The sequence below is a fragment of the Macaca fascicularis genome, chromosome 13 (genome assembly GCF_037993035.2).
Source record: "Macaca fascicularis isolate 582-1 chromosome 13, T2T-MFA8v1.1".
Classification (NCBI taxonomy): Eukaryota; Metazoa; Chordata; class Mammalia; order Primates; family Cercopithecidae; genus Macaca; species Macaca fascicularis.
The window spans coordinates 109,415,634-109,421,703 of record NC_088387.1 but is presented as its reverse complement, the minus strand read 5'-3'; positions in this window follow the sequence as shown (position 1 = coordinate 109,421,703).

Below are 6,070 nucleotides of genomic sequence, written 5' to 3'. Positions count from 1 at the left end.
GCAATGATGGTCAGGGAAGTTAAATACCATTCAAGACCTCTGAAGTTTGTGACACCAGCGGTGATCTGGACCCAGGTCTGTCTGCGCCTTTGAGGTCTGTGTGCTAAGTGTGGGAACATGCACCAGACTTACCAGAACACCCTTCAAATGGAATCATTTACAGTAACCTAGCACTCTATATAATATGTAAATTTGTAGCACTTCCTGGACTAGCTGCTTCATTTTACCTGTTTTTACTTTTCTTGATTAGCTGCTCAGCAATGCTTAACAGGATGGTAGGCAATTTGCAACACTCAGAAAATTCCCATATGTTGGATTTCCCACCCTACTCTAATTTAAGAACAACAACAAAATTTTCTTGTATCTCATTTCACTTGTGAGCACGCAACAGCTATTTTCCTATGTAAGAAGAAGAGTTACGAAACCAGGGCCTAGAAGGAAGTGGTGCTAATATTGCTATTTCTTCTGTATTTATACACTGGTCATTTCCCAGTGGACAATTTATCCAGAGACAAAAACACATCCCCAGCCTAGCCATGGTAAAGTAAGCAAGCAAGCAAACAAACAAGCAAAAAGGCATAGGTCAGTCAAGTGGAAAATCCTGCGATCTTTGTATGATACAGTTCTCCTTCCTGCCACTCTCTGTTGTCTCCCCTGCACTTTCTCCTTGTGTCCCTTTTCCTCCTCTATTGCCTACTGTGTCCAAACAGCATTCTAAATCGAAGACAATTTGTGGATCATGCATTGGGGCCCTGTGCACAGAATTTCATGTAAATACATCAACCACTGCAAAACAGGAAAGTATATCTGCACAAAAAGGTGACATCTAAAAGGTGACCTTTTAACAGGTACTACTAAAAAGCACCTTGTAAATAAGCAGCTGCTTCTCCAACATGAGCTGTTAAAAAAACTGAGAATGGAAATCACCATTATGGAAGGATTTTACGTGGGCCATTCAATCCAAAGGTTCAGTCAACTCTAGAAAGCCTAGTGATAAGCAACGTGATATAGTAAAAAATAATCACATAGTTTCAGAATAAACCTATTCTCCTGCCGCCTTTCTTCTCAATACACACAAACACATACACACACATGCACATACACATGACCTCCAGGGCCACTGAGTAATGGGCTACCATGGAATAAATTAATTAGTCTCTCTGGGTCCTGTTTCCTCAATCCGTAAAGTGGAGTAATAATTCGAAGAGTTGTACAAGAACTAGAGAGAAACAAAGTGGCTGGTCTAGCATTCAAAAGGGATAATTAAAATACAACTATTATTAAAGTTAGTAACAGAGAATATTCTCAAAGTAATGGGGCAATTTATGACAAGCAGTTAATATAGTCAACACGAGTCAAAGCATAGAAGCAAGCCACTGACCCCATCATCACCGAATGCAGCTAGGCAGCATGACTATACGCAAAGGATCATGTGGATCATGTGGACCAGTGGCTGCATCCATGAAGGTGCTCACCTTTTTCCCTGAACCTCTTCCTTCTTCTCTACCTACACAAATGGATGACAGAACCTCTTCATAAGTTAGCAGAACATTCAAGGAAGGCAGCAAGGGAGTATAAAGTTGAATGCAAAGTAATGTACCACTAACAGTAGAACTCAGGCAATGGTGAAGGACTCAGCTTAAGATATGGCACTTCCTAAAACATTACAGAGCAGGATGTATCCTGATTGGGTTTCCCATACATGGATTGGTTAAATCTTGCATGAAGCAGTAAGTGGGAGCACTTATCTTCTTGGTTACCTTTACTGACTCTGATACTAGGCAATCTGTAGATTCCAGCATCAGGAGTATCTAGATGGGAGCTCAGGCATTAACACCACAAACTTCCTCATTATTGGCCAAGCATAACCATGTCACCTGGATTTTGAAGATGTCATTTAAAACCTGAGACATCCACATAGCCAAATAAGAGAACGGGGGAATGTAACCTTGAGCTGAGGGAGTGCAGCAAGGTGAAGGGAATGTCCTGGAAAAGATTCCAGGGAAACATGGAGGCACCAAATATGGAGGAGGAAATGATCCAAGTCATAAGCACAAAAGTAGGAGCCTGGAGTCCATGGGGTGATGAGCAGCTGGCCGGTATTTCACCAGGAGTGAGAGATCAAGTTGTTGGGAAGTTCTTGAATTTCAGGCCAATGGGTTTACGTCTAAGGCTCTAACAGCTGCTTGGTCAGAATGTTTGTGTCCCCCCAAATTCACATGTTGAAACATAATCACCAATGTGATCGTATTAGGACATGAGGTCTTTGTGAGGTGACAAGGTTATGAGTGCAGAGATCTCAAGAATAAGATTAGTGTCCTTATAAAAGATACCCCAGAGAGTTGTCCTGCCCCTTCCACCACATGAGGACAGTATGAAGGTGCCATCTGTGAACCAGGACTCTGGCTCTTACCAGACACAAAATGGGCCGATGCCTTGACTTGGACTTTCTAGCCTCTAGAACTGTGAGAAATACATTCCTGTTGTTTATGTGACACCAACATATATTTTATTATAGTAGCCCAAACAGACCAGGACAACTGCATTTTGCACAACCTCAGGGTTTCATTCACAGAGCTGTCAATGAGAATGGAATGTTCTGGAGTTCAGCAGGACACAGTCTGAATGCACATCAGCATTAGATGGAACTCTCTACAACTTAACCTAGAAGTTTGTCACAGAGTTTTGAGTCTACACATGACTTGCTGCCAGAGTTGAAAGAGGGGAAATGTTGTCACATATGGTAAAGGTCTTAAAGTGACATAATAGTCTTATGGTTTCTTCTCAAAAACCATTTATTATTATTTGATCAACACACACAGCACTTAGTTTAGGGCTTCACATTTAGCAGAGGCCCACTGTGTGTTTGTAAATGAAAGAACTAATGAGCAATGAAGTGAATAAGTGAGTGAAGGAGCAGCTAAATATATTTCAGAATAAAGAATGTTCTAGAAAACATGCACAACATGCTACTGACCCAAGACAACTGGATTTGTCCTACTTCAGAGTAGACTGGTTTAAATATATCACCTTGTAATTATATGATTCTTTTTTAATTGCCACATATTTTATTATTGCTGCATACTGTATAGAACCATTTCTGTAACTATGTTTAACAACTCCCACACACCTTGCCATTACTGTAAACATGTTATCTGTTACTATTATTTCATGCTGGATTGCTTTCTATGAATGCATTCCAACAACAACAATAATAATAACGGCTGCCTTTTTTTTTTTTTTTTTTGAGATGGAGTCTTACTCTGTCACCAGGCTGGAGTACAGTGGTGTGATCTTGGCTCACTGCAACCTCCGCCTCCCAAGTTCAAGAGATTCTCCTGCCTCAGCCTCCCGAGTAAGTGGGACTATAGGCACGCGCCTCCATGCCCAGCTAATTTTTGTACTTTTAGTAGTGACGGGGTTTCACAGTGTTGACCAGGATGGTCTCGATCTCTTGACCTCGTGATCAGCTCACCTTGGCCTCCCAAAGTGCTGGGATTACAGGCGTGAGCCACTGCACCCAGCCTTTAGTTTTTATTATAGGCAAAACATTGTGCCAGCTACTTAATAAACATCTTCCATAATTGCTATGCATTAAGGCAAAATTTCTACTTGTAATTTCACTTTATAGATTAAGATATTCTAAATTTGACCAAAATCATATGGCTAAAAAGTGAATGAATAAAGATCCCCACCCAGATCTTCCTACTACATTTTTTTTTAAATTTTTATTATTTTCCAATTTGCTAAGAATTACTGAGTTAACAGACATAAAAAATATTTAAGGCACTCGGTATAAATTATCTAATTTATCCTGCACTGCAATAGCCCCATGAATTTAATCAACAAACATAGCACTGAGCCATGAATTTGGCCTTCAAGGACAGGCAGGAGAATGGCCACTGTGTAATTTCATCAGAAGTCATAAATTCACTATTAATCATGTACAGCATCACTAGAGGTTTATACTATTTCTGCTCTCTCTTTCCTTGGAAGCCTAGTAGTATCGCTCCCTGTGATCTGCAGCAGGATCTAAATCCCACAACCAACCATGTCACTTTCCAATGTCAGCCTTGCTTTGCCATCTCCTCTACTGGGAAGACCACTGTTGCTAGCTGTGTCTATCAACCCCTTCCTGACCTAATCCCAATCAGTCTACTTTACCAGCCACATGCCTGGCTACTGCTCCCAGCTGCCACTGCTGGAACATGGTGCATTACTAGAAATTTCAGAACATCCCACTCCTTTGCTTTTCCACATTCCTTCCCTCTGCCTGAAATGCCAACAACAATCTCTTATTCATTTTATTTTATGACTCATAGGGCTATTTCAAGGTTCATGAAGACAGGAAATATATTTTTTAAATCACTGTATCTTCATATCCAATGTCTGGCACATAGTAGGTTTCAATAAATATTTGCTCTGGATTAGTTCAAGGTAATAAAAATCACATTTTCTGGGAAAACTCCCTGAGGTTCAGGAAAAGTCATTCCCTCCTCCATACTCCCTTGAGGCCTTGATATTCTAATTGCCACATTGTTACACAATGAAATTATTTGTTTCCCAGTCTTTCTGCGGGGCTAGACCCTGCGCTCTGGGGTGGCAGAGACCAGATCTTACTCATATTGGATCCCTAACACTCAGCACAGAGCCCGGCTTATAGTAAGCCTTCATAGATTTCCTGGAATTGAAAATATAATTCTAAAGCAACCACATGAGGTGAGCAGGGCGGGTACTGTGCTTCTCATCTTACAGATGAAGAAACAGGGACCTAGGGAGAAAAAACAATGTCTTCACCCAATTTCCATTTGAAATCAGAGGCCCAGCCAGGGCTAGCATAAAGGTCTCCCAACCCCTAATTATTACAAAGCTCTCTTGGCCACTGCATAGAGGAGGCTAGGCACCTCTCTTTCTGACTCAACAGCAGAGGTTGCTTCCTAACACAAGCACAGAGTCTGTTCCTAACACAGGCCACATGACTTCCTGGGGTAAGACTGGATTAGGGGACCCTGCTCCGCCAGTGGTCCTGGTGATCGCCTAGGGAAATAAATCTATTCTCCTGGGATCTGGGATTGAATCCTAGGCAGGTTTGTGGAGAGTAGGATAGTGAGATGGGCTGAAAGGCACGGGGGCCACTTCTTAACTTTCCTTTTAACTCTGTGCTGCCGGGTGGCAGCTTGATAGTCAGTGGCCTTTGCATCTCTGGCCACATTCCCAGGACTCCTGATCGTTAGAGTGACTGTTGTCCCAAGTGGACATAATTATAAATAGCTCCCTTCTTTTACTGAAAGTGTCCTACAGTGGGCAATAAATAATGTAGTCCCCTCCTCCAGTGGAAAATATACTACACGCATGCAAAAGCTCAGAGGGCTCTAGGAGTCGTTCCAACTCGCCTTTCTCAGTTCCTTGAGATTTTTTTTTTTTTTTAAGTTTGTCCTCTACTAGATTGCTTCTCATTCACCAGGATATCTTAGATCAAGGCTGGCGTTTGAAGCCTCTGCCTGAGTTCAAGCCCCTTTCCTCCTGTGTTCCTGTCCAAGCCCGCGGACTGGAATCTCCCAAGGAAGTTTAGAATAATTCGGGGGGTGGCGAAGGGGGGTGGTGGTGGCGAGGTGGGGGAGGAGGAACTGCAGCCTTCACCTGGCTAACACAAGAGGACTCAGGATGCCCAGCACCCTGGATGGGACCCAACAGCGCTCCCTGGAGGTGTGGGTGCAAGGTTTTGTCTAGCTTGGCCTCCAAGGCCCTCCAGGCAATCAATGCCTTGGGAAGGGAAGAATTCGTGATTAGATTTGACCTGAGTCAAAAGATGCCTTCAGTTCCTCTTCTGCTGAAAATATTAGAAATACAAGCCCAAGGTGTGGGGATCGGGGGCAAGCGGTGGCACCAACTAAAAGGAAGCAATGGATTTCCTTTTAAATGGAGAGGAGGATGTCGGAGAGATACCATGAAACGAATTCTCGAAACTCCAGGCAGCAATACCGATGCAAGCACATTCCTCCAAAACAAAGCTCCTCGTTCAGGGCCACATCTTAGCCTGGGGGCCGAATGCTCAGAGCGTGCCTGGCTT